Genomic DNA, 18,951 nt, shown 5'->3' with positions numbered 1-18,951 from the left:
GGGGACCAGCAGTCCTGATCAGAAGGTTGCAGATGATGATGGTGATGTAAAAGTCTTTATAAAAAGAGGATTAAGAGATAAAGTTTTCCACTTCTCCCCTCCTCACCAATCCCTATGACAGATCTTAGTCCCCAAGGAAAGCCACACACAGAACCCTCTGGGAGGAGGCAGACTGCCCAGGAATGTCTCAGGAGTTCTGGTCTGTTACAGTAGTTAAAACTTTGCTGTTACTATCATGGTGAGCATCATCATCACTGGCACTATTACTGCTGTGGAATTTTTTTTCAAACCAGAGATTCTCACAACCTATCATGTAAATTAGACAAACTTCAGCTAATTGATTCCAAGACCAGTGTTTTCACATAAAGCTGCTACTCCACAAACTACCTAACAGGTATCTAAAGTCACAAAGTCTCCGCTGATCAGAAAACCTTTGGGGAGAGTCCCTGGGCAGGACAGGAAGGTTCTAAAGTCTCAGAGAACCAGGACTCAGACACTCTCTAATCATCCTAGTCCCAGATTTGCTAAGCAGCCCATTCCTGGAGGTAAGACCCCAATACAGTCTCCCCCATGGCAGTCATTGCACAGATGCAACATCTTCCTTGTGGACTGTGTGGACACTGGTGGTTCTTGGACTTTGAGAGTGCCCATGTTAGTTCTAGAAGCTGGATTCTCCAAAATCTAAGAAAGAGTAGGCCAAAGTCCATCCCAGAGCACATCAAATCTTGCTCCTGTGGTCTCATGAATACTCCTTGGCTTGGCTTCTGTATACTGTAAACAGAAGCTGAGACTAGGATTCAGGTACACATAATTTACGGACAGAGTTGTCTCAGAAGAAAGGGAATCAGTGCAGCAGGATAGGGCAGGGAAAAGAGAGAAGTAAGGATGTGATTTCTTCTGGAGTTTAGCTTCAGAATAAATCACACATAACTATTTCCATCTTGAAGGAAGAAGGACGGCCTTTTATAACTTAGGTCAGTCAATCATTGGCTATGGGCTTACCTCCGGGCCTCAGAGGCATAACTTCCCATGTGAGATGGCTCCCTTTGGTTGAAGAAATTCTCTGGAGAAGATGGCAGCCGAGGGTAATACTCTGAAGAAGAGGTGGCTGTGAGCCATTAGCAGCCAACACTCAGAGCAGGTGGGGATGGGTGTCCCATCCTAGTAAAGCAAATTTGGGTAAGGCCAGGGAGATCCTCTATTACCCTCCATAAACATCTCATTATTCAGAGGAATCCCCAGTAGAGGTTATCATTTTCCCTTTCCTTCCCTCTGTCTCTAGGGAATTGTTCCCAAAGTGTGGTCTCCTGACCAGCAGCAACAGCATCACTTCAGAACTTGTTAGAAATGCACTTTTTATATCCCTCCCAGACTTACTGAATCAGAAACTCAGGGGGGTGGGTCCAGAAATCTGTGGTTTAAAAAGCCTTCCAGGTGATCCCAGTACATGCTAAAGTTTGAAGACCACTGCTCTAGGGAATGGAGGATCTGCAGAAAATATTTTCATTTTGACACAGGATGAATGAGGAGAATTTCTCCAGTACTTCGTGTGGCTACTAACTTCTCTGCACAGCCACAGCCACTCTTCCTTCCCCACTCAGCTATTAGGTGATCCTAACACTCCAAGGTTGACATGGACAATTCAGCCATTCCCTTGGTTTTCAGTTTCCTCAGTCTCTGACCCTTATGGTTTCCATCTAGGTCCAAATTCAAGGTATATTATCTGACAGTCTTGCTTTTTGACCAAACTTTAGTCAGGCTCCTCTGAACCCTCTTCTCTACTAGGCCTCGACCTTGACCTGTCTTTAGCAAAAATCCTGCTAATTAGTTTAGCAAGAATCCTCCTATCCTTGATATGTCCTCTTAGTCATTTTTTAACCACTTACCCCTTCATTTTGCCAGTTGGCTGTAAATCCCCACTTGTCCCTGTTGTATTTGGAGTTGAATTCAGCCTCACTCTTCTATTGCAATAGCTTGATCTCTATCGCAACAGTCTTAAATAAAGTCTTCTTTACTGTTGTAACAAGTGTCAAAATAATTTTTCTTTAACATAGCTTCCAAAAGACTTAGATGTACATTGTGATTTGGAGTCAAAAAAGTTCCTACCTTCTCCTCTCCTTTCACCACCCCCTTCTGCTCACCACCATCCATTGCTCTGACTACAGAGTTTTCTCTTGCTCTTTCAAGTTTCAGGTCAGAAATATTCTTTTCTTCGAATCTCTGGGAAGTTCCTGGGTAGAGATTCTGCTCTACCTCCCACCCGCCAAATTTCTCTTATGAAACCATACAGACTATCTGCCCTTTCTTGCTTCAAAAGAAAGAGCAAAATAGTTTTCTTTCAGACTTCCTTTGGCCTCTAAAATACAGCCACCTCATCTCTACAGACACCCTTTGATAACCTCAGAGCGCCACCTAGAGCATATGTAGCACTCACCAATTTTTAGATCATAACTTCAGTGGAACTAAAAAAAAGATAACTGCAGAATCTTCCCTTTTTTCAGGTCTTTACTAGTCTCTCTCTTTCCAATTTCTGTTGTTTATATTCTTTGCCTCCAGAAGACAAACAGGTAGGAAATGAAATTATCAACTGATTAAATTATTTTTGAAGATGCCCAGAGCCTGGCAAAGGGAGCTCTATCTTCAGCTATAGGGCCTCAGAGTCATTCATATACAGAACACTGACAGCCTGGGGCTCCTGTTCCAAAAATACAGAATACTCAGTTTGATGGGCTCATGAAATATAAGTTTTCTATATTATTTGAAAATATTCTGTGATAGAAAACAGGAAAGCAAATTAGTTGTATAAAGCCTATATAGATAGCAAGTAAGCTAGTAACTTATGAGATAAAGGCAAAATTCATAGGATGTGTTAAGTATAGATAATAAGCAAGTAGCTCTTGAGACAGAGGCAGAATTCATAACTTGCGTTAAAAAGAGATACTGAGTACATTAGTAACTTGGAAGATACATTAAAGATAGAATTAAAGGATCATATGATGGAACAAACAGGTGTGTTACTTACAAAGCAATGGAAAGATGCTGGTGATCAAAACAAAATGACATTCATCAGGACAGTTTTTCTATTCACTTATTAGGGAAAACTGAATCTTCAAACTGTGACTTCCCACCAAAGGAGAAAAAAATCATTTACATCTTTAATAATATATTTTAAAAACCTAAATAAAGTTAAAGAAAATAAATTTTAATCAATCACCTTGTTCTTAGGGTTTCCAGGGTAGCTTTTGGCTTCAACGTATATTCTTAATTTGCAAAATTATGTAGAAAACCACACTCTCTGCATCTGCTATCAAGTTCTTCTGAAATTAGCCATTTTATGCCAGTAGCTTTTTACAGACTCTATCTAAAACCCCTAGCCCAAAATGTGAACTAACTTTAAACTTTCTATTTCAACTTGTCTTCTCTCAATTTAAGACAGAATGGGTACTTGATGTGCGCCTGGCATAATATACATGGAGTACAAAGCCAAGGAAAAAAATGACTTTGCCAGATCCTTCATAATTGGGTCATTTGTCAAGAACCAAAGCTCAAGCCCATCCTACACTTTAAGAGGTACCATCAGTCAGGGGAAAGAAGACAGCACTACTGTGAGGATGAAAAGCTTGTCTTAGAATTTTTGGGTGCCCTGGGGGCTGTAGCTCAACTCTGCTCTTTACAGTCCCAGCCAGTCAGATCAGTCAATGTCCACAATTCCCTTCATGCAAAAAAGAACAAACTTGGGGCAAATATATGCCAATATTTAGGACTGTTTTTCATAAGTTTTGGGGCAAATTCAACCATCCCTTTATGTCAAACTTGATCAAGAATGTTTTTGTCCCATCAAAAAATCAGGTTTGTATCTGTTTAGAATTAAAAGCTTCTCTAAGACAAAGCAAATACCAGATTAAAACTAGAACTTCATTTTTGGAACAGCTAACTCAGTAATGAGTTAACTGAATTAATAGAAAAATCCCTCACTTCCATCAAATTATGATTTCACAGTAGTAGGTTCCACTTAGAATGTCATACTGATTGCCATGACTAGTTAGGGAAGGATCCCTATTTGAGCCTAAACAGCAGTGACACTGTATTCACTTGATGAATAAATGAATGAAGGAGAGTCATCTAGAGTAATTACTCAGTTTCTAGTTTAACAGAATATATTATGGTGCTAGCAAAGAGAAAAGTAATAATAAGAGTGACTTGAGTTCAGGTGTCTGTGAGATAATAAGATGGAAATGTCTGATAGGCAGTTGGCTATAATCGTATGAAATTCTAAAGAGGTCTATGTAAGAAAGGTATTTGGAAGTCATCGGCCTATTTTGGAGAGTTCAAAGATGTGAATGTATGGAATATTCTTCTGAATATTCTCTCAGAGAAAACTAGGACCACCAAAGATGGAACCTAGAAAACATCAACATTAAAAGTGTGATTCTCCCACTTGCCCTAGATTTTCAAGTTAGAAACATATTTTATTCAAGTCTCCAGGAAGTTCTTGGCTAGAATTAGAGATTCCATTCTCCCAAGAATTTCTCTACAAAGCCACAGGTTTGGTCTACTCAATATCTCAATTGCAATTTTTGCTATGGGCAGATAAACCAATGGAAGATGGAGTATCACTTAATTACAGTCATTGAATTTTAAAACGTGAGACCAACAACCAAGGTCTTCTGAGCTCTGTGTTTCCTGCATACACCTTGTTGCAAAACCTTCCTCCAGCTTGCCACTAACCCACAGGGCTCAGAGACAATCAGAAAGATTGAAAATGAAGGACAGACAAGAATATTAGGCAAACTCATACAAAAAGAAAGGATTCTTGGACTTAATATCATTTGAGATGGAATTTTGGAAAAAAATTATTAAATGAGATGTAGAAGGGACTTTAAAATGCTAAGAGTTACAATTTACGTGGAGATATAAAGATTTTTGTGTTTTAATATTCATGATCTATAAAATAAAGCAGCAACTTTCATTCAGCAGAAACTCATCAGAGATAAAAGTAGAAAGACAGATACAATTTAATAACTGACTTTAATTCACTGCTTTCAGTCTAAGAAATATCAATAGACAAAGAAATAAGTAATATTATAAGAAACTTAAATAATTATCAATAAAATTGACCTGATCAATACAACCAAATTTTTCCTTAAAAGTGGAAAAGATACCATTTTTAAGTTGCCCGTGGAATTTTATGAATTGACTTTACATTGGTCCAGTAAGAAATGTCACAATATTTTCAATTTAGAAAATTAAGAATGTACTAGAAAATAAGGCACAAAATAATAAACAAAATATAATCAGAAAAACATAAAATTTTATACTTTAAAAAGTCAAATGCAGGGGGCTGGCCCAGTGGCATAGTGGTTTGGTTTGGTGTGCTCTGCTTTGGCGGCCTGCGGTTGGCAGGTTCAGATCCTGGGAACGGACATACACCACTCATCAACCCATGCTGTGGTGGCAACCCATATATAAAACAGAGGAAGATGGGCATGGACGTTAGCTCAGGGCCACTCTTCCTCAAGCAAAAGGAGGAGGATTGGCAATAGGTGTTAGCTCAAGGCCAATCTTCCTCACACACACACAAAAAATGTCAAATGCTTCTAGAAATATCTTGCCTCAAAGAGAAAATCAAAACTGATATTACAGGCTACGTAGAATAGAAGAAGAATAAGACAACATTTATCATTACCAGTAAGATGCAACAAAAGCGGGTCAGAGGGGACAATTTATAACTTTAAATGCATTTTTTTTTTTTTTAGAAAATGGGAAAGTTAAAATGATTAAATTACTGGTGGGTATTCCATTTATAAAGCAAATAAAAGACTATAAAACCTACCAAATGAAAATAGAAGAAAGGAATTAATAGAGAAAAGCTGTTGACATGCTGTGATAGCTAAGAAAGTATTCTCAATAAATGAAACCAAACTACAAACCAGTGGAAAGACTAATGAAGGGAAAATATGAAATTGAAGCCAGGTACCTGAGGGTTACTATAAATATTCAATAAGAACATGGTCACCCTTCAATCTTGTTCCAGAGGTTGAGGAAAAGAAATTAACAGAGGAAAAGAAATTAATCCACGCATCATTATAAACTTGTTAATCTGCTATTTTTTTGTTTAACCTGAGGGGCAACTCAGGGTCACAAGGATTTATGAGCTTGTTTTACATAAGAAAAAGAATGCCTTCACAGAAGTTATGACCACCAGATAACCAGCCCTCAGCTGCTGCTGACACCCAGAAGTCTGGTTGCCCAAGGCCTTATCTGGAGTGAAAGAAACACAGATTTCCCCTTTGTTTCTCCAGAACTCCTCCTCCCAATCCTCTTAGGTCTATAAAGACTCCCTGCTTTCTTCTTTCATTAAGGAGATTTGAGAGAGCCTATCCTCCCACCTTCTTATTTTGGCCAATTCTAATAAACCTTTCTCTACCTCCAAGCACTGGTGTCTCAGTGATTGGCTTACTGCACATCTGGCACATGAACTTGAGATTAAGAGGTTTGGTATCAAAATCAGAATTCAAAATTAGTTGTGAGAAAGGAGATATAGGAATAGAGAAGAGACGTTTTAAATAAAAATCAAATATTATTTACAACTTTATACCTCTGTATCTGACAATGTAAGTGTAACAAATGACATAAAATTTAGGATAATACAACTTACCAAGATTGATGTGATAATAATAATGAATAACATTTACTGAAAGCTTGCATGTGCCAAGTATTGTCCTAGAGCAATATAGGCAGTAGGTCATTTAATCCTTTAGTATCATTATCTCTCAACAAAAGAAGAACCAGAGAATCAGAGACACTATAGGATACACCCAAGTTATACTTTCTTATAGAATAATGACCACAGAAGTAAATGAAGAGAGTGTCAGAGGTCTTTCCATTTCTAAGGCGAGTTCCCTCAAATTGCCAAGGATTGGATGATTCTTGTGGATTGAACAGTTCTGGGACATAAGAAATGGAAAACTGCCCAATCCACTCATTAAGGCCACCAAACCTGATGTAAATAGCACCCAAAAGAAAACAAATCAAATGAGAACAATTCAATTTATACATCTAAAGATCAACATCTCAAACAAAATATTAAGAAGTAGAATCCAGCAAGAATAATTAATTCAACAGGACCAAACAAAATTCACTCCAGGAATGCAAGGATTTTTTTTTAATGGCAAAACTCATTATTTAACAAATGCCAGAGAGTGGTCTCATGACTTCTGTGGCTAAATAGAGGCCAGAACTGCTTTCCCACCTCTATAACCATAAACACTTCAGATCCCTGTTGGATGAGTAGTGTCTATTTTTCCTCAGTTTGTGAACTTCAAAATAGTTTGCCTGGATTAAAAAAAACACTTGCAAGTAAAGTGAAAAGACAAATGACTAACTGACCAAAAAATAATATTCATAGTTCATTACACACACACAAATTTCTCTAATACAGAGATAACATATATCAAAGGAAAAATCCAATCACCAGCCAGAAAAATGGACAAAGGGAAATTTCATAAAAAGGGAAAGCAAGTGGCTTTAAAATTTTTGAAAAGATTTTAGTCTCAATATTAGCAGGGGAGAAAAAATAAAACTGTACTGAGATACTACTTTTCATCTATCAAATTGGCTAAAAAAAAAAAATTCCTTTGTTACAGACACAGATATCTAATCTTGATTGTTCTCTCTGTTCTCCTGAGACAGGCTATTTAAACCAAAAAGCTTGTTTTCTTATCAGTTAAATATCAGTAAATATGGTAATAGCCTCATAAGATTGTTATGAAGATTAAATGTCTAAAAGAAAGTAAAGATAGGAAATATTTAGCATCTAGTGAGCACTATATAAATGTTAATGTTACTATTTAATAAACTATACTGGTCCTGGTATGGTGAAACCAGCACTCAAAGGTTGCTGGTAGGTGTGAAAATTTGCATTAATATCTAGGGAAGGCTACTAGGCAAGATCCATCAAAATTACCATAGAACCTATCTTTGACTTCCATTCCACTTCCAGAAACTCTCCACAAACATGTGAAATGTTCAATATACAAAGTTGTTTACAGCAGCATTGGTTGGGCAAAAGTGACTGGGTTGATAAATGCAATGGAATAGTAGCAGCCAGAGTAAGGGGCTCTTTATGTTTTTCTATGGGAATCACTCCAAGATATTTGAAGTGATTAAGGTGTATAAGAGTGTGTTTGATACACTATTGTTTGAGTGAAAAGTGGGAATAATGATATATACGTATGCACTTGTATGTGCAAAACATGTCCCTAGAAGGAAGCACAAAAATGAGTATGTTTGCCTGTAAGGCTTAATCTTGGAGGAGAGGTGGGGTGGGAGAGTGGGGGAGAGCGGGTAAAGGGGTAAGGAGGATCTGCTTTGACACTTTTTCAGATTTGGTACATGTCAAAATGTTACCTAAACAACATATGATCTTCTCAAAAAAATAAAATTCTCTCCTTTGGGATTCGAAATCTTGACCAAAGATATGAAAAATAAGGGGTACATATGGGAAAAGCTTGGTTTTTCTTTTAACTGAATCTTAATTATCCTTAATTTATTATGATAAAGGTAAAGTTCCTCACTGAGCCTCCCTTTGCCAAACCATCAACTCCCAAGAAGGCAAAATGCTGTAGCTGCAGACTGGAAGTTTTCTCTCCCAGGACCTCTCCATGGGCGTTTCGGAAGAGCCGGTACAAAAATGACGGGCAGGAGTGGGATTCTACTCTCCGTACCCCGAGAGACTAGAACCCTCATCCAACGCTTTGGACCACTTAGGCATTTACCTCTTTAAAAAAGGCAACTCTTTCAGAGCTATTTCTAATGTTCGTAAGACACATAAGGAAGTTAAATTCAGTATGGACTACATTCTCTACTTCCTTTCAACACATACTCGTTTGGTACGCCACGTCCTTCCACCAGGCAAAGCTAGAGTTAAAACTGTATGCTTAGACCGTCCCCTTGATTCCCACCTAGCAAACATCAGATGCTCCATCCTCCCTGATTCCTTACCCGGCAATGAGTCCTCCCAGGGACCGACAAAGAACAGAATCCGGTGTAGGGGAGTTGCCCCTCCGTCCACCCAACACGGACCCGGGAGCCCCGAGTTTCGCTCCTGTGCCGTTTCTTATGACACCCGGGTGTAAAGGAGGAGGTGGCCAGAGGATAAAAGCCATTCGATTCTAGAAGAATCAATCATCGAATAAACGCTTGACAATCACCATGGCCGACCTGGCTCTGGAACTGTGACGACGCCGTGATGAAGAGTCTCAGGTTGGCCCACGGCGCTTAGGGGTCAGTGGAGGGAAGTCACATTTCATGTCCGCGATCAGAAAACAGAGGAGCTCCCCTCCCCACTCCCGGCCTCCCCATCCCTACCCACCTGGAATTCGAGGCCCGGCTTTTTAATAAAGTCCCTGTTGTGAAAGGTGCGGAAAGAAACAACTTTGCGGACAGACCTACTTTGTGCTGAATGTGTTCATGGTCTTAAGTCCCAAAGTTCAGGACCGGGATCCGTTTGCATTTGATGCGAATTTTCGCATCCTCCCGGGCCCTGAAGATCCTGCCTGCTCCACCACCACAAACGCGATCTGGGCGGGTCCTCGTGTCCCCTCCCCTGTCCCGGCCTCCCTGCTCTCATCCCCGCAGTCGTCTCAGTCCCCGCCTGTCCTAGTGGCCCCGGGGCCCGCAGACACCCCGACCCTACGCTGGGCCTTCTAGGCGCGCGCAGCCGCGATCAGGTGGACCGCCCGCGGGCCTGGCTCTCTGCACGTCCCCGAGGGGGATGCGATCACTGGGGAGAAAAGGGCGGGTCACCGCGGGGTGCACGGACCTGATTAGAGGGGAGAAGGCGTAACCTCTTCTGCGAGCTGATTTTCGGAACTGCCTGAGTATAAAAACCTAGCCCGAAAGGAACAGAAGAGGACAAAAGGTGGGGGAAACTGAAACAAACAAATGGTTCTTTTTCTCGGTTGGATTTTTCAGATGTTCGCCAAATTTCCTGAGGCCGAAGCTGCAGAGGCTCCTGCCTCCCTGCCCCCACTCCCACCTCCGCACCCCTCCCGAGAGGCTCCATGTGGAAAGTTATCACAACAGATCTTTACTGTGCTGTTGAAAATGACGTTATGAGATTTGAAGAGAAACTAAACAGGCTGACACCTGTAGCTGAAGGAAGATTGCCTTAACACCCGGCCTCCTCGGCTCCACCCGAGAGATGCTTGCTCCTCCTCTGACAAATCTGGCACCTCCAGGTATCTCAAGCGAGTTACTTGGTTACATATGGCCAGTTATTTTATGCAAATTCTTGAAGTTTTTTTTAAAAAATGATATACATTTTTTTCCTTTGAATAGGCTTTACCACATGTTACCTAGCCTCGAGTTTCTGTCACGCTTTTCCTTGGGATAAAAGAAAAGTCCTTCCTCTAACGCTGCAACTGCCTAATACTTTTCCTTTTGTAGTCTTCTGTCTCCAGCGCGTCCTGAGTAAACGAAGCATCTTCCCGGAGCTGCTATATTTTCTGAAGACAAAAGATAACACCGGACAGGATAAATTCCTTCTTTCACCCAGTCGAAGTAAAATGAGATAGATTCAGTTCAACCTCACAATTTCAGGTGGCTCTATGGCTTAGTTGGTTAAAGCGCCTGTCTCGTAAACAGGAGATCCTGGGTTCGACTCCCAGTAGGGCCTTATGTTTTCCCAGGAAACCAAACTCTTTCCGAAAATCATTTTATGTTGGTGAGTTAACCGTGTCTTCTTACTGATCCCCTAAAAGTCTCACCAAACTTGCAGCAGTAGAGCCCAATCAAATACTTTACAAACTGTTTGATTGCACTTGCTCAGATTCCTTACTTTTGGAAAGAAGTAGATTCTTAGTGAAATGGCAATTCTAATGCAAACCACCACCAAAGAATAGTACGTGTGACACTACCTCAATCATTTTTCATGTAAGTTTTGCATTACATTGTGGTAAAATGTTTTTGAGCACCTACAATATGTTATAGTTTAAAGCACCCAGCCGGGTTGATACATATAATCTCTATAGATTCAAACAATCTCCAGCTCTGTAGTTGATTTCATAAAATAAGATAAATTAATGAACAATGAATCCACTATTACCTACAAAGGAAAATTAAGATGTTTGCAGGGGAATGCTTGCCATTTTGAAGGGGACATGAGGAAGAACAATTATATTCCCATGTTAGTCCTGTTAAAGAAAAAACTGGAAAGCTTAAGGAATGATGATCAACTGGGAGCTAGAACGTTCTAGACATGAGCACCCCCAGAGCCAGGACAAAGTTGCTGTGAGAAAAAAAGCACGTTGGAGAATTCTGCCAGATATCTAAAGCAACTTAGTTTCAGCCCTAGATATGTACAGAACTTCTATGTCTTCTTGTCTTTCATTCATTCATCCATTAATCCAACAACATTAACTGCTGGTGTTTTACGTGCCAGTCATATTTCTTTCTTTTGTTCTCTTTCTTTCTTTCTTTTTCTTTCTTTCTTTCTCTTTTTTTCTCTTTCTTTCTCTCCTTTTTTCTTTCTTTCTTCCTTCCTTCCTTTTTTGTTATAATTTTTTTCCTCCTGATGAGAACTTTTAAGGTCTACTCTCTTAGCAACTTTCAAATATACAATACAATATTGTTAACTCTAGTCACCACACTGTACATTACATCCCCAGGGCTTATTTATCCTGTAACTGGAAGTTTATACCTTTGACCACCTTGATCCATTTTGCCCACCCCCCCATCCCTGCCTCTGGTAACCACCCCAGGCATATTTCTAAGGGCAGGAAATATAGCAGTGATCAAAGCTAACAAAAATGACTACTCTCATGGATCTTACATTCTGGTGGAGGTGACACAAAAAATAAAGAAATGAATATGTAAAATAAGCAAGCATATGAGATACTGATGAAGTCTACAGAGAAAAATAAAGCAAGGAAAGGGTATGGGGAATGTATAGGGTGGAGGCAGAGTAATCAGACAGCATCATCCTGTCTCTTGGATAAAATCACTGGCAAATGTTTCAAAATTATTTTTTTGGTGAGGAAGATTACCCCTGAGCTAACATCCATTGCCAATCCTCCTCTTTTTGCTGAGGAAGATTGGCCCTGGGCTAACATCTGTGCCCATCTTCCTCTACTTTATATGTGGGATGCCTACCACAGCATGGCTTGATAAGCAGTGCATAGGTCCACACCTGGATCTAAACCTGTGAACCCCGGGCCTCCAAAGCGAAATGTGTGAACTTAACCACTACACCACCAGGCCAGCCCCTATTTTTTAACTTTTTAATGAGAAATAGTCACAAAGTGGCTACTATATTACTCTAAGTACCATGAGTGGCAAGATTAAATAACCAGAAAATTGTCCCCCAACTATGCCTGAACCTCACCTCTGTTCATTTTTATTAGGACTCTGTTGAACGAGATTACACCACCTGTATTCAAATTTCAGCTGCTCCACTAGCTAAGGGACCTTTAGGAAATTGCTTACCTCAATGGGCATCAATTCCCTCATATGTGAAATGAATATAGTAATAGGCCTACCTAATAGAGTTGATGGGGACTTGATGAGTAATTACACATAAAACATTTTAAAAGGATATCTGGTACATAAATATGCAATCAATAAAGTTCACTATATTGTTATGTTTATCATTGTTCTTATTTACTGAACAATTGTTTGGGGTCAAGTGTTTTACCCTTGCAACAACACTCTGAGGTATTATTCTAAATTTATAGACAAGAGTTCCAAGCATGTTGGGGGTTGAATTCTGTCCCCCCAAAATATATGTTAAAGTCCTAACCCCTAGTACCTGTGAATGTGACCTTACTTGGAAATAGGGCCTTTTCAGATGTAATTAAGTTATAATAAGAACATATCAGATTAGGATGGGCCATAATTCATGACTGTTGTCTTTAGAAGAGGAAGGAGAGAGAGACTTGGACACAGACACAGACATAGAGGGAAGAAAGCCTTGTGACGACAGAGGCAGAGACTGCAGTTATTGGCCACAAGCTAAGGAACATCAAGGATTGCCAGCAACCACCAGAAGCTGAAAGAGGCAAGGAAGAATTCCTCCCTAGAATCTTTAAAAGGAGTATGACCTTGCCCACAACTTGATTTCAGAATTCTGGCCTCTAGAACTGTTAGAGAATACATTTCTCTTGTTTTAAGCCACCCAGTTTGTGGTAATTTGTTATGCCAGCCCTAGGAAACTAACACAAAGCATTAAAACAAAATTAGTAATTTATACTAGCAAATAAATAAAATCTATTACTTTTCCAAAATTAATAGATGACATATGAGATATTCATACTTCAGCTTAAAATTACAAACCTAGAGTATCTTCCCCTTACCTAGTTGTTTTACAATAGTACATGATCTTGGTACTCCTCCCTAATTTTTTTCCTCTTCCCATTTTTCTTAATAGGACACTGCACCCATCCTCCCAATGACTTATCCTTGTGACCTTCCCCAGTGAAATGGACTGTTTGGTGACCTCTAATAGATTATACCACCACCCCATCTCCAGCTATAGCCAATAACTGCCTGATGGGAGGGAAGGATACAAAAGTCCAAACCCCTTAACTCAGTGACCACTCTGCTCTGTTATTTATACTCCAGAGCCTACTGTCCCATGGGTCAGCCAAGGCTAGATTTTACCCAAGACTACATCTTTGCTTTGTTACTTCCCCTTCCCCATCCTGAGGACCACTCCCCCAATAAGTCACATAGCCCTGAATTGCTGTGTCAGGGTATGCCTTAGGAACCTAAGAAACTTGCTTTGGATGTCTTTTTACTGATCGTCCATATTCAATCAATTGAACAAAATTTTCCCATGGAAAAATTCAACCCAAGAGCTTTAGACCTAAGGAGGACATTCATATTGTGCATCAGATCCTGATAATGAGAACTTTTGAAAATTCAAGGTGGGGCATGTGAGGGATATCAAGAAAATTGGTGGCTGACTGACCTTTATTGTTGAACTGTTATAATTCTGCTTACTTTCAGTGTCCTTTTTTGCTTTGAATGAGAAAAATAATTCCACTTGCAAGTCATTACATAGGATTCTTCCTCATTATTGAAAATTTACAAAGTGCAAGGTCCTGTAGAGCATTTAATAAAGTGAATATACGTCATGACTGAATATGAGTCCTCAGGTTATAATCCAGTAGATGAGATAACAGCTTTAGAAAAATATGGCCTATATTGCACATTCATAAATTATTATTTCTATGGATATGACATAGAAATAATGCTATTCTTTCAAATGAAATGATTTAACAAAATGGAGGAAGCCCATACATCAGCAGCAAGCCTGCCCAAATTGCTGAGAGATGAAGGAGAGATCAGGACAAATAGGTAAGGAATGATTATCAAAGCTCCTAATATATTACTTTTGTTACCCTGGCAGAGAAAGGGTAGAAAGAAAAGAGAGAGATAGAAACTCACTCTTTGGAGATTAAAATACAATGCCAGACATGTAAAATTCTCTGAATGGGATAAAGAGCAATTTATACATTGCAAAAAAAAAAAAGCTTGTGAACTAGAAGACATGACAATGGAAACTAACCAAAATGAAACACAGAAAGAAAAGAAGACTAAGTGGGACATCATTCTACAGCCTAATATATTAGTAATTTGAGTCTCAAAAGGATAGAAGAAAGAGAGATAGGAAAAATACTAAAAAGCTAATGGCTGGAAATTTTCATTTTGATGAAATTTATAAACTCTCAAATCCAAAAAGCTCAATGAACCCCAAGCAGGAGAAATCGGAAGTAAACTACTCCAAGACAATGATAGAAAACATCTCACCAGAAACAATGCAATCCAGAACACAGTACAGTAATATCTTTAAAGCACTAAAAGAAAAAAAAGGAATCAATATGACCAGAAGAAGTATCTTTCAAAAACAAAGGCAAAACTTAATATTTTTTGAGACATGGACAAGCTCAAATAATGTATCACCAATTGACCTGCTTTGTAAGAAATGTTAAAAGAAGCCCTTAAGGAAGAATAAAAATGATACCAGATGGAAATTTGGATCACAGAAGAAAAAAGATAATAAAAATGGTACCTATGTGGTAAAATGTAAAAGAGTACTTTTTCTAATTTAAATAATGTATTTAAAAGACAATAGACTTCCAATTTCTGGTCCAGCATACTTCTGGCTTCCAATCTAGCACGTAAGGAGCTTGAAAGTCATTTTTCCCATTCATGCAACAAGAATAAAAATGAACAAAGTGAAAATCAACATCTTAGATCCATCAGAGAACTGAGGTCATAGGGCCCCCAAAGTTGAAGAGACAGACAGCAGATACAGAGAATCATAATTTACCATAGCAGAGGCCCAGGAGTAGAAAACTTTGCAGAAACAAGTACCAGGTACCTCATATTCAGCTTGAAAAAAAAAAACAAGGCATACTAAAAGACAAATCACACAGTTTAAAGACACAGATCAAGCATCAGAACCAGACTCAGATATGGCAGAGATGTTAGACTTCTCAGATCAGGAATGTAAAACAACTAGGATTAATATCCTAAGTGTTCTAACGAAAAAAATTGAGCAAGATGTGAGAAAAGATGGATAATGTAAGCAGAGAGATGAAAACCTTAAGAAAGAATCAAACAGAAATGATAGAAATAAAAAATATGACAGAAACACATGATGCCTTTGACAGGCTCATCAATCAACTGGGCATAGTTGAGGAATCAGTGAGCTGGAGAAAATGCCAGTAGAAACTTCCAAAACTGAAATCCAAAGAGGAAAATGAATGAAAAATGTAGAACAGAATATCCAAGAACTGTAGGAAAATTACAAAGGTATAACATGCTTAATGGGAAACAGGAAGGAGAAGAAAGAGAAAAAGGAACAGATGAAATATTTAAAGCAATAATGACTGAGAATTTCCCAGACTAATGATAGACACCAAATCACATTTCCAGGAACTTCAGAGAATACCCAGCATGGTAAATACCAAAAAATCTACACCTAGGCACATCATATTCAAACTGCACAAAATCAAAGGCAAACAATGAAGCCAGAGGAAAAAACCTCACATGTAGAAGAGCAAAGATAGAATTATATCTGACTTCTCCTCAGAAACCAAGAAAACAAGAAGAGAGTGGAGTGAAATATTTTAAAGTGTTAAAAGAAGAGAATTATCAACTTATAATTCTGTACTCAGTGAAATTATCCTTCACAAGAGAAAGAAAGACAACTTGGATCAAGATGGCAGAGTAGGAAGAGCCTTAGCTCACCTCCTCCCATGGACACACCAAAACTACAACTACATATAGAACAACTACCGCTGAGAATGACCTGAAGACCAGCAGAATAGATTTTCCACAACTAAGGATATAAAGAAAAATCCACATTGAGATGGGTAGGAGGAGCAGAGACCTGGTCAAGTCAGGACCCACAAACGGGAGGGATATCACAACTGTGGAGGTCTTCCCAGATGAGCAAGTGGCCTGGGCCCCACATCAGGCTCCCCAGCCCAGGGGACATGCACCAGGAAGATCAGGCCCCATAATATCTGGCTTTGAAAACCGGTGGGGTGCCGGCCCCAGTGGCTTAGCAGTTAAGTGCGTGCGCTCCACTACTGGCGGCCCGGGTTCGGATCCCGGGTGCACACCGACGCACCACTTCTCCGGCCATGCGGAGGCCGCATCCCACATACAGCAACTAGAAGGATGTGCAACTATGACATACAGCTATCTACTGGGGCTTTGGGAGAAAAAAAAAGGAGGAGGATTGGCAATAGATGTTAGCTCAGAGCCAGTCTTCTTCAGCAAAAAGAGGAGGATTAGCACGGTTGTTAGTTCAGGGCTGACCTTCCTCACACACAAAAAAAATAATAATAAAATAAAACTTAAGAGAAAACCAGTGGGGTTTACATCTGGGAGAGCCAGAGCGCTATAGGAAACTGAAAGAGACTCCATTCTTAAAGGGCATGTGCACCTACTCCCCCACTCTGAGTCCCAGCACAGAGGCAGCAGTTTGAAAAGTGCCTGGGTTATACATGAAGGAGAGTCACTGACTAATTTTAGGGCACGTGTCAGAGGGGCAGGGATCTGTTGGAACTTTCTCCAGGGATGAAAGTGCTGGTGGGCATCATTTCTTTGCTCTCATTCCACCTATCTGGCCCAACCTTGACAGGCACCATTTCTGACACTCTCCATCTGCCTTGTTAGCACTGCTTACCCCACCCCAGCAGACTTGCCCGGGCCAATGCCCATCCAAAGTGGCTCCCACTGGCCCCACACAGTGGGCATCCCCTGTGCTAATCCTCTGGATTAGCAGAGGATTAGCATCCTCTGATGCTAATCAGAGCCCCTCTAAAGTGGCTCCCACCCCCATGAGACCAGCTCCACACACCAGCATGCCCACAGTAATCATGGCCCAGGCACAACAGGAGACTGCACACAGCCTACACAGGGGACATACCTGGAGTACCTGGCTCTGGTGACCAGGTGAGATTGTGCTACTAGGCCCCATAGGACACCTTCTACATAAGGCCACTCCTTCAACACTAGGAGATATGGCTGATCTACCTAATACATAGAAGAAAACATAGAGAGTTATGCAAAATGAGGAGACAGAGGAATATGTTCCAAACAAAAGAACAAAACAAAACCTTAGAAAAGAACTAAACAAAATGGAGATATGCTATACACCAGTTAAAGAGTTCAAAGTAATTATCATAAAGATAAATGCTCACAGGACTGGGGAGAAGAATAAATGTACACAGTGAGAACTTCAACAAAGAGATAGAAATTTTTTTTTAAAAAACTATCAGAATACAAAGAGTGAAATTAAAAATACACTAGAGGGAATCAACAGCAGATGATATGACACAGGAGAATGGATCAGCAATCTGGAAGACAGGGTAGTGGAAACAACCTAATCAGAACAGCAAAAAGGAAAAAGAAGATAGCTTAAGGGACCTCTGGGGCAACATCAAGCATATTAACATTTGCATTATAGGCCTCCCAGAAGGAGAAGAGAGAGAGAAAGGGGCATAAAACCTATTTGAAAAAATAATAGCTGAAAACTTCCCCAACCTGGTAAAGGAAATAGACATCCAAGTTCAGGAAGCACAGAGAGTCTCAAGTAAGATGAACCCAAAAGACCCACACCAACACACATTATAATTAAAGTGTCAAAATCTAAAGATAAAGAGGGAATCTTAAAAGCAGCAAGAGAAAAATAACTAGTTACATACAAGAGAACCCCCATAAGACTATCAGCTGATTTTTCAGTAGAAACTTTACAGACCAGAAGGGACTGGCACAATATATTCAAAGTACTGAAAGGAAAAAACTTACAACCAACAATACTCTACCCAGCAAGGTTTTCATTTAGAATTGAAGGAGAGCTAAAGAGTTTCCCAGACAAGCAAAAGCTAAAGGAGTTCATCAACACTAAACCAGCCTTACGAGAAATGTTAAAGAGAAAAGAACAGGTCATAACTAGAAATAAGAAAATTATGAAGAAAAAAATCTCAGTGGTAATGGCAAACATGTAATAAATGTAGTGGATCAGCCATCCATATAACTAGTTTGACGATTAAAAGACAAAAGTAGTAAAATCATCTATATCTTCAATAATTAGTTAAGGGATACACAAAATAAAAAGATATAAAATTTGATGTCAAAAACATAAAACCTGGGGAGAGAGAGTAAAAATGTAGTGCTTTTAGAAAGCACTCAAATTTAAGCAACCATCAACTTAAAATAGACTGCTACATACAGAGCTTGTTATATAAGAACCTCATGGTAACAACAGATCAAAAACCTACAATAGACATATAAAAAAACAAAGATAAAGGAATACAAACATAACACTAAAGAAAGTCATCAAATCACAAGGGAAAAAAGCAAGAGAAAAAGAAATAAACAGAGAAGAACTACAAAACAACCAGAAAACACTAAGTACATACCTATCAATAA

General features: G+C 39.4%; 1 non-coding gene across 1 annotated transcript; it reads left to right on the top strand.

Annotated features, from left to right (window-relative positions):
• The first annotated feature begins 10,604 nt into the window (after positions 1 to 10,604).
• Positions 10,605 to 10,678, top strand: TRNAT-CGU (transfer RNA threonine (anticodon CGU)). The gene has a single exon. It is a non-coding gene; the product is annotated as a tRNA-Thr (tRNA).
• The last annotated feature ends 8,273 nt before the right edge of the window (positions 10,679 to 18,951 follow it).

Source organism: Ceratotherium simum, chromosome 13, assembly GCF_057802395.1.
Source record: "Ceratotherium simum simum isolate JZ-2026a chromosome 13, ASM5780239v1, whole genome shotgun sequence".
Lineage (NCBI taxonomy): Eukaryota > Metazoa > Chordata > Mammalia > Perissodactyla > Rhinocerotidae > Ceratotherium > Ceratotherium simum.
Note: the sequence above shows the minus strand (reverse complement) of the source record. Positions and strands in the feature narration are given on the sequence as shown.